The sequence below is a fragment of the Moschus berezovskii genome, chromosome 8, assembly GCF_049115385.1.
Source record: "Moschus berezovskii isolate FMDL1 chromosome 8, NW_MosBer_1.0, whole genome shotgun sequence".
Lineage (NCBI taxonomy): Eukaryota > Metazoa > Chordata > Mammalia > Artiodactyla > Moschidae > Moschus > Moschus berezovskii.
The window spans coordinates 49,404,197-49,414,404 of NC_142467.1; the positions used below are offsets into that span (position 1 = coordinate 49,404,197).

General features: G+C 42.2%; 1 protein-coding gene across 1 annotated transcript in view; it reads right to left on the bottom strand.

Moving 5' to 3' along the window:
* SMIM3 (small integral membrane protein 3) overlaps positions 1-9,969 on the bottom strand; it is a 42,260-nt gene extending 32,291 nt beyond the window's left edge. The window contains exon 1 of the mRNA XM_088838555.1: positions 9,691-9,969. The gene's annotated coding sequence lies outside the window, so the exon portion shown is untranslated. The remainder of the gene's footprint in view (positions 1-9,690) is intronic.
* Between the last annotated feature and the right edge of the window lie 239 nt (positions 9,970-10,208).

The window sequence follows — 10,208 nt, forward strand, 5'->3', positions numbered from 1 at the left end:
AAAGCCCAAGTGTATTTTTCACAGAAACGGACAAGCTTGTAAATTGAATTCATATGAAAATGCAAGGGACCTTAAGTACCCAAAACAATCTTTAAAAATAAGAACAAAGTTGGAGTATTCCCATTTTTCAATTTCAAAACTTACAAGGCTACAGTAATCAAAACAGTCCAGTATTAGAATAATGATAGGCATAAAGATCAATGAAATAAAAGTGAAGAGTCAGAAATAAACCTTTACATTTACAGTCAACTGATTATAACGGTGCCAAAACAATTAAGTGGGGAAAGAACAGTCTCTTCAACAAAAGTGCTGAGACAACAGGATATCCTCAAGCCAAAGAGTAAAACTGGATTCCCACCTCACACCACATACAAAAATTTACTCAAAATGATCAAAGACATAAATGAAAGAGTTAAAACTGTGAAACTTGAAAAGGAAAACAATAATTTTTCATGACCTTACAATGGAATATTACTCAGCAATTAAAAAAAATGAAGTACTAGTGCAGACTTCAAGACGAACCTTGAAAATATCATGCTAAATGGAAGATGCCATCCACAAGGGACCACATATTATGTGATTCCATTCACATAAAACATCAAAAACAAGTAAGTCAATAGAGGTGGAAATATTAATGGTTTCCTAGGGCTCAGAGTAGTGAGGGGGTTGGGGAGCAACATCTACAGAAGGTGAGATTTCTTTCTGGGATAATGAAAATCTTCTAGAATTGATTGTTATGATAGTTGCATAACTTTGTGAACATATTAAAAGCCAACGAACTGCACACTTTAAGTGAATGAAGTGTGTGATATGTGAATTATATCTCAGTCAAGTAAAAAAATGTGTTTCGAATGATAGTGGGTAATGAACATTCAATCCTAGCTTCTTGTGAAATCTCAAGCAAAAGTCAGTCCTCCAGCTGTGGTAGTTGTTCAGCACCACGTGTTCTAGATTTGCTGACCACCATATAGCACGGAGTCTTCTATGTAAATGAGTCAGGTCAAATATCCCCAACGTATAATGAAACCAGCTAGTTTTGTGATCATAAACAATTTTTAAAGTTTGTAGTCATAGAGGTGAACTGAAGAAGTTACCCAGAACTCAGGAATAAATCAAAAGGATGACCAGATGTCTTGTCGACACCATACAAGAGCATGGCCTAACAAGCTGCCTAAAGATCATCTGACTCTCTAGAAATACATGTTTGTTTGATTTACTATTTACTGTTAATTAGGGTCCAGAGATTTTATAATTGTATAAAGTTAGATGCTAACTTGTAGAATGTTTGATAAGGTATAGTTTGCTTGTTTAGTTAGTTGGTTGGTTGGTTTGTCCAGTAGAGATGCAAATTACTCCTGTCTGATAGAAGGTGAGAGTGAAGTCGCTCAGTCGTGTCCGACTCTTTGTGACCTCATGGACTATAGCCTACCAGGCTCCTAAGTCCATGGGATTTTCCAGGCAAGAATACTGGAGTGGGTTGCCATTTCCTTCTCTAAAATAACCCCAAAAGTTGTGTTTTTATTGCCATATGGGGCATTAAACAATTTTGCATCTAACAGCAATATTTTGTCAGCATTCTTTGTCATCTTATATTTCCTTAGTTTAAACATCTAAACAAAACTTTGATACATGCTCACTATATATATGAATACTTTTAGCATTTTCAAAATTATACTTGGACAAACTATTTGGAGAGGAATAGGACTAGGAATAGATCCTAGTTCTAGCACTTACTATGTGACTTGGGCAGAGCATTTACTGTCTATGAGTCTCAATTTTCTCTTCCACACTGTGAATGCCGATGCTTACCTCCAAGTGTTTTAATGATGAAATAGAATAAACTCATGAATGTGAAAGAGCTTATGACTGGTAACACTGCTTATTGGGATACATCTGTTGTTCAGTCATGTCCAATTCGTTGCAAACTCCTGGACTGCAGAACATCAGGCTTGCCTGTCCTTCACTATCTCACAGAATTAGTGTGAGATACTAACTCTCACACTAACTCTGTGCTCTCATGCTGCTGCCCTCTTCTTCTTTTGCCTTCAATCCTTTCCAGTATCAGGGTCTTTTCCAATGAGTTGGCTTTTCACATTAGGTGGCCAAAGTATTGGTATTTAAGCTTCAGCATCAGTCTTTCCAATGAGTATTCAGGGTTGACTGCCTTTAGGATTGACTGGTTTGATCTCCTTGCAGCCCAAGGGATTCTCAAGAGTCTTCTCCAACACCAGTTAGAAAGCATCAATTCTTTGGTGCTCAGCCTTCCTCATAGTCCAACTCTCACATCTGTACATAACTACTAGAAAAACCATAGCTTTGACTATTTGGACCTTTGTCATCAGCCAAGTGGTGTCTTTGCTTTTTAATATGCTGTCTAGGTTTGTCATAGCTTTTCTTCTAAGGAGCAAGTGTCTTTTAAGTTCATGGCTGCAGTCACTGTCCGCAATGATTTTGGAACTGAAGAAAATAAAATCTGTCACTGCTTTCACTTTTTCTCCTTCTATTTTCCACGAAGTGATGGGATTGGATGCCATGATCTTAGCTGTTTTTTAGTTTTAAGCCAGCTTTTTCACTCCCCTCTTTGACCATCATCGATGAGCTCTTTAGTTCCTCTTCACTTTCATATCTGAGGTTATTGATATTTCTGTCGGCAATCTTGAGTTCAGCTGTGATTCATGCAGTTCAGCCTTTTGCATGATGTACTCTGCATATAGGTTAAATAAACAGGGTGACAATATACAGCTTTGTCACACTCCTTTCACTATGTATACATAGTGAATATAAATTATATATTCATCTATAGGTTTTTTCCTGAGCCCAAAAGTAGATGTTTTATTGGCCTTTAGAACACTAACCCATTTTGCATCTAATTTTATCAGTCTTATTTTAGCATTCTTTGTCATCCTATTGGTTGCCTGATACTATTTACAGTCCTTCCCTTCCTGAATTTTCAATAAACTAGGAGACTGAATATATAAAATTAAAGGGAAAATTAACAATCATCTAATCCAATTCCTTCCTGTTACAGATGGTGAAACTAAACTGAGGCTCAGGGAGGGTAAGTGACTTCCCAAGGACACCAGCTGTCAATTGTCAAAGCTGGACATGAACCCAGGACTATCCTGATTGCACTGTGTCATTCTGGTACTCTGCACTATGATTTTGGTCAGAGTATGAGTTTAAGGCAAGGTAAGTGAAGTCGCTTAGTCGTGTCCGACACTTTGCGACCCCATGGACTATAGCCTACCAGGCTCCTTCATCCATGGGATTTTCCAGGCAAGAGTACTGGAGTAGATTGCCATTTCCTTCTCCAGGGGATCTTGCCAATCCAGGGATCAAACCTGGGTCTCCCGCACTGCAGGCAGACACTTTACGTTCTGAGACATGAGTTTATCAAGGCCCTAAGTTCAGAACTGTCTTTGCAATATTTTTCTTTCTATCACTAGCACTTGGTTCAGAATAATGTTCTCTCTGTTGAGTGAATGAATGAAGGATGCTGACAGGTCTGAAGTTCTGCCTAAAGGCAAAGTCCTATGCTTGAAAACATATATTAGTCAGGGTTATCCAAAGAAACAGAACCAACTGTGTGTGATAAGGAGAGATGGGAGGAAACAGGTTGATTTATTTTAAGGAATTGGCTCATGTGATTGTGGAGGCTGAAAACTTCAAAATCTTTAGGGTAGAATAGCAGGCTGGAGCGGAGAAGGCAATGGCAAGCCACTCCAGTACTCTTGCCTGGAAAATCCCATGGATGGAGGAGCCCGGTAGGCTGCAGTCCGTGGGGTCGCTAAGGGTCGGGCACGACTGAGCGACTTCACTTTCACTTTTCACTTTCACACATTGGAGAAGGAAATGGCAACCCACTCCAGTGTTCTTGCCTGGAGAATCCCAGGGATGGGGGAGCCTGGTGGGCTTCCATCTATGGGGTCACACAGAGTCGGACACGACTGAAGTGACTTAGCAGCAGCAGCAGCAGCAGGCTGGAGGCCCAGAGGAAGTGTTGTTGGCAGAATTCCCACCTCTTCAGAGGTGGACAGTCTTTTTCTTAAGGCCTTCAACTGATAGTAGGAGGCCCACTCACATTATGGAGGATAATCTGCTTTACTAAAGTCTACTTATTAAACTAGCAATCTCATCTGAAAAATACCTTCATAGCAACACCAAGAAGTGTTTGACCAAGTATCCAGGTACTATTGCCCAGCTGATGCACAAAATTAGGCATCACATTTATATTTCCTTCTAGCCTTCCACAGTCTGAAGGAAACCTTAACTAGGTAATTATGTATGTACTTTACCAACAAAGATCTATCTAGTCAAAGCTATGGTTTTTCCAGTAGTCATGTATGGATGTGACAGTTGGACTATAAAGAAAGCTGAGTGCCAAAGAATTGATGCTTTTGAACTGTGGTGTTGGAGAAGACTCCTGAGAGTCCCTTGGACTGCAAGGAGATCAAACCAGTCCATCCTAAAGTAAATCAGTCCTGAATACTCATTGGAAGGACTGATGCTGAAGCTGAAACTCCAATACTGTGGCCACCTGATGTGAAGAACCGACTCATTGGAAAAGACCCTGATGCTGGGAAAGACTGAAGGTGGGAGAAGAAGGAGATGACAGAGGAGGAGATGGTTGGATGGCACCACTGATTCGATGGATAGGAGTTTGAGTAAACTCCAGGAGTTGGTGATGAACAGGGAAGCCTGGTGTGCTGCAGTCCATGGGGTGGTGAAGAGTTGGACATGACTGAGTGACTGAACTGAACTGAACTGAGAATATAAAATTCCTCTTGGCTTCTAAAGCAGTCCAAAAATTACAGGATTGCAAGAAACCAGGATGCAGAGATGGGGGTTCTTGGAGGTCATGTGGACTCTGAGCAAAGCTCTAAGGTACACTGGGACAGAGAGAGCCATCTTGAAGGCCAGCCTAGACCCAGAATGTCAGCCAAGGAAAGGCAGTTCTTAGTTCACTCTAAAGAAGAATTCTTTTTGAGCTGTCTGAAAATGGAACAGAATGAGCTTTCTGGGGTGTCATGAGCTCCCTACATTGGAGGTACACAAATAGAGGATTCCGCTGGAATGGTGGAAGGTCGGGGAGTCAGAGGGAAGTGAGTGCCCCATGGACACAAAGTAATGGGCATAAAACTGCCACTAAATCACACTATATTCTGGTTTCTTCTGCTGGCTCTAACTAGCTTGCAAAGTGATCTTCAGTGAGTCCCTACCCATCTCCAGGTCTTTTGACCCCAAAATGGGGGGAAAAAAAGAGATAAATTAGGTATTCTTTTAAGACACTTACACTTCCAAAATCCCTTTAAAGCTAAGACTCACAGATCATAAGATGACCACAGTTTTGAGTTAAAAGCATATGCATGTGGGGTGATCCATCTCATTCCACATATGTTTGTGGCCTGGCTTAGACATAAACTCTCTCTTTACAGGCCCCCAGACAGCTCAGTTCTTTCCAGAGAGTTCAGGCACTGGGCACCAGGATTCCTCTGATCACTGTGCTCCTCCGTTTCCCTTCCCCCTGGAAAAATTCTCAAGGTCTTTGTGCTTAACAGATCCTTGGGCAAAATGCTTTCTTACTCTAGGGAAGCCCCACTTGCTTGCTAACTCTGAAAAGAAATATGCTTTTAGTCTGAAAACTAGATACAGGCATTTTTTAATTGACAACTTTTTTTTTTAACTGCAACTGAAAGAACTTTCTGAACTAATGATTAGGCAAGAAGGTAAAATGAAATCACTCTCTCCAAATATGTGGAATTTGAGATAAAACAGGCTTCTGAGAGTACAGGAATAAAGAAAAGGAAATGAAAGTTTCTGTTTTATAGATTTCAAGTGGAGCGGCGGTCATGTGGTCTCATTAATGTGGTTATTATTTGAATCAATTCTCATGGCTTAATTCCAGAATGTCCAATTATCACATAGTCATGTAGCTGAGAGAGAAGAGAATGCCTATTACTGGAAGATATCTCAGTCCAGTTGAACTAATTTTTGAAGTAAACTATGAGCTCAAGAAAATGCTTATTTACTTAAAAAATATTTCTTTAAAAGCACATACCATGTAGCTAGGATTTTACATGCATCATACCACTTATTCCTTGCAACAATTCTGCTGTGAAAATGTCAGTACCCTCAATGTTATTAACTTAACCTCCCAAAGAGGGTAAGTTCACTTATCTAAGAGAACCCAGCCACTAAGTGGCAGAACTGATTCGAAATGCCCTGCACCTGGCTGACTTTTACTGAGTTGAGTCCTCTCTGTGCCTCTGTTTTCTGCCCCATGTACTGGAGTAATTCCTGCCATGGTTAATGCACAGACCACTAGATGCATGACAGTGACAAAGGAAGTAATTGTGAGACTCAAAAGGAAAAGTAATTTTGAAAGCAAACAGTGCTACTAAATGTTACAGAATATTGGTAAATATTGTTGTTGTTCAATCACTCAGTCGTGTCTGACTCTTTGAGACCCATGGATTGCAGCATGTCAGGCTTCCCTGTCCTTCACCATCTCCCAGAGTTTGCTCAAACTCATGTCCATGGAGTCAGTGATGCCATCCAACCATCTCATCCTCTGTCGTCTCCTTCTCCTCCTGCCTTCAATCTTTCCCAGAAACAGGGTCTTTTCCAATGAGTCAGTTCTTTGCAGCAGGTGGCCAAAGCATTGGAGTTGCAGCTTCAGCATCAGTCCTTCCAGGGACTATTCAGGGTTGATTTCCTTTAGGATTGACTGGTTTGATCTCCTTCCTCTCCAAGGGACTCTCAAGAGTCTTCTCCAATACCACAGTTTGAAAGCAGCAATTCTTCAGTGCTCAGTCATTTTTACAGTCTGGCTCTCACATCTGTACATGACTATTGGAAAGACCATAGCTTTGACTACATGGATTTTTGTCAGCAAAGTGATTACCTAGTTACTTTAGATAAGCATGTAAGTTTTTTATTTGTCCCTCCAGATTCGCCCTTCACACACTTCTCCACTCTGTGCTGTACATGGGGAGGTGCGTCTCTACTGCATCCAGCCCATATCACTGGGCCCTGTAGCAGACCCTGTTGATGCCCTGCCCAAAACCTTCAGACTTCACCCTCTTCCGTTCTCTGCAGACTTCCAGCTGCTACTGTATCTGCATCTTTGTGTCTAAGGGCTTTTCCCAGAACCACACAAGGCCAATCTGCTGGCCTGGCATTCCATACATACCGAGGAATTAACAGTCATCCCCAGGAACAGCTCTCAACCAAAGACTTTGGAGGTATAAACACCCCCACTCCCTCACCCTTTGGTGGAGTTCTGTAACAGCAGAAATGATGAAACCCTTATGAGGGGTGCATTTATGTTGTTTCCCTGAGTTGTTCTGTGGGACTCAGTTCCAGGCACCCACTCTGATAGTTGGTTTAGTATAACACAGTCTTCCTGGCTACTTTCTCTTCCCTGCGTCACTTCCTCCCTTCTCTACTAGTTTTCCCTGAACCTCTCAAATTAATGATTTTACTTATGCCTTTATTGCATAGTCTTCTAAGGGAAGCCAAACTGACATAAGTTTCCTTGATGTCTTCCTGCTAGATTTAGCTGAGAGAGAAGCACCAGCAGGAACTGAGGAGTTTTGCATTCTACCCTCCCAGCTGGCATGTCAATGCCTCGCTGGGTCCTGGACCGACAGGTCCAACTCCTGTCAGGGGGCCTTCTTCACAGAGTTCTCTCTGTCTCGAGGTGCCAACTAGTGCTCCCTTACCTTATTCCATCAGGCATCAGGCCGAAAACAGCTGCCTACCTCCACTAGCCCTGGGGTACTACAGTATTCCTTATCTTCTGCCCTACTCACACTTTTGCAAGTAGTTGCTTTATTCAACTTTTCTCAAATTCCAAGTTAAGTCCACAGTCTGTTCCAACTGGTACCATGTGTAGTCTAGCAGGTTTGATGACGTCTGAGTTTGACCTCAGGAGTGTTCATGATGAGGATACATGTGAAGACACAAGGTGATGAGACAAGAAGGGTGGAGGGGACAGAGATGGAACGACAAGGGGCAGTGCAAGAAAGACTAACTGTTGTAGTGGGAAAGGAAGCTGGTTATGTTATCTATTCCTGTGTAACAAAGTATCTGAAAATTCAGCAGCTTATCAGAAGAAAAAGAAGGCACTAACTTGGAAACAGATCTGTACCCCTGTGTTCATTGCAGCATGATTTGCTGCTGCTGCTGCTGCTGCTAAGTCACTTCAGTCGTGTCCGACTCTGTGTGACCCCATAGACGGAAGCCCACCAGGCTCCCCCATCCCTGGGATTCTCCAGGCAAGAACACTGGAGTGGGTTGCCATTTCCTTCTTCAATGTGTGAAAGTGAAAAGTGAAAGTGAAGTCGCTCAGTCGTGTCCGACCCTTAACGACCCCATGGACTGCAGCCTACCAGGCTCCTCCATCCATGGGATTTTCCAGGCAAGAGTACTGGAGTGGCTTGCCATTGCCTTCTCCGGCAGCATGATTTACCATAGCCCAAACAAGTATCCACCCATGAAGGGAAGGATGAAAACAGTGTGATAGACATGTATGTATGTCCTTCATGGCAACGTGAAGAGTTGTCACAAGTCCGTTGGCACATTCAGTTGTAAAGAAAACAATTTCTGGACTCTTAAATTCCTACCCTAGACAGCATATAAAAAGCAGAAACATTACTTTACCAACAAAGGTCCAAATAATCAAAGCTATGGTTTTTCCATTAGTCATGTATGGATGTGAGAGTTGGACCATAAAGAAAGCTGACTACCAAAGAATTGATGCTTTCGAACTGTGGTGTTGAAGAAGACTCTTGAGAGTCCCTTGGACTGCAAGAAGATCAAACCAGTCAATCCTAAAGGAAATCAGTCATGAATATTCATTGGAAAGACTGATGCTAAAGCTGAAGCTCCAATACTTTGGCCACATGATGCAAAGAACTGACTCACTGGAAAAGACCCTGATGCTAGGAAAGATTAAAGGCAGGAGGAGAGGGGATGACAGAGAATGAGATGGTTGGATGGCATCACTGACTCCATGGACATGAGTTAGAGCAAGCTCTGGGAGTCGGTGATGGACAGGGAAGCCTGCCATGCTGCAGTCCATGGGATCGCAAAGAGTCAGACATGACTGAGTGACTGAATTGAACTAACCGACTTCTTTAAATGATGTACCTGAGTTTCTGACAGGTAGGTTATCCTTCCCCATCTCCTCTTTCTCAACAGCCCTTCTCTCATTTTATAGAAGAAACACAATCCTCTTTCCCCTTTTCCCCCCATGTGGCTGACCTAGGTGCATTGCCCCAGGGGGCAGAAGCCTCTGAGCACTAAACCACAGGGCCAGCCAAAACAAGGGTGTTGATATGGAAAAATGAATGACTCTAATCTCTGCCTTACAAGACCTTTTGCAACACAAGTGGTTGCTAATTCTTTGCTTTCAACAAAATTGCTGAAGTGACTAATGGAATTGTCAGTTAATGAATCATGAAAAATTAATTTTTGGGGACCATGATGGAATTTTTGGTACATAACTCAAAGAATTGTGTGACAGTGCTGTGAGAAAAACTTTTCATTTCTTCCTACCTATTCATGTGAACAAAACTTCTTAGCATTTACATTTTTTAAAAGTGAAAAGTCAAAATAAAATTGATACTGAACCCCATCCCACCCCCCCAAAATTTAGCAGCTTAAAACAACCATTTGTTATCTCACCGTTTCTGAGTGTCAGAAGTCCAGGAGCTGCTGAGATAGGTGGTTCTAACTCAGAGTCTCTCAAGAGATTGCAGTCAGGCTATCAGCTGGATTTGCAATCATCTCAATACTTGACTATAACAGGAGAATCCACTTCCAAGCTCACACACTAGCTGTTGGCAGGCCTTGGTCCTCACTGGCTCTTGGCAGAGGCTTCAGTTCCTTACCACACAAGCCTCTCCATAAGGCTGCTCACAAAACAGCAGCTTGCTTATCCCAAACAAGTAATCTAAGAGAGCACTGTACACAGCAAGAGGGCACCCTGGATAGAAACCACAGACTTTCATAATGTAATCTCACAAGTGTCACTGCCACTTCTGTTGTATGCTATTGGTCGCACAGACCAAACCCAGTACAATGAGGAAGGGGAATACACAAGGGGATAATACCACTGAAGGACAAGCTGCAGGCTGGCTTCTACAGGTAGTCAAAAGTAACAAAATATCCCATTGAACGTCCCTTGGAGGGCAGAAAGATTC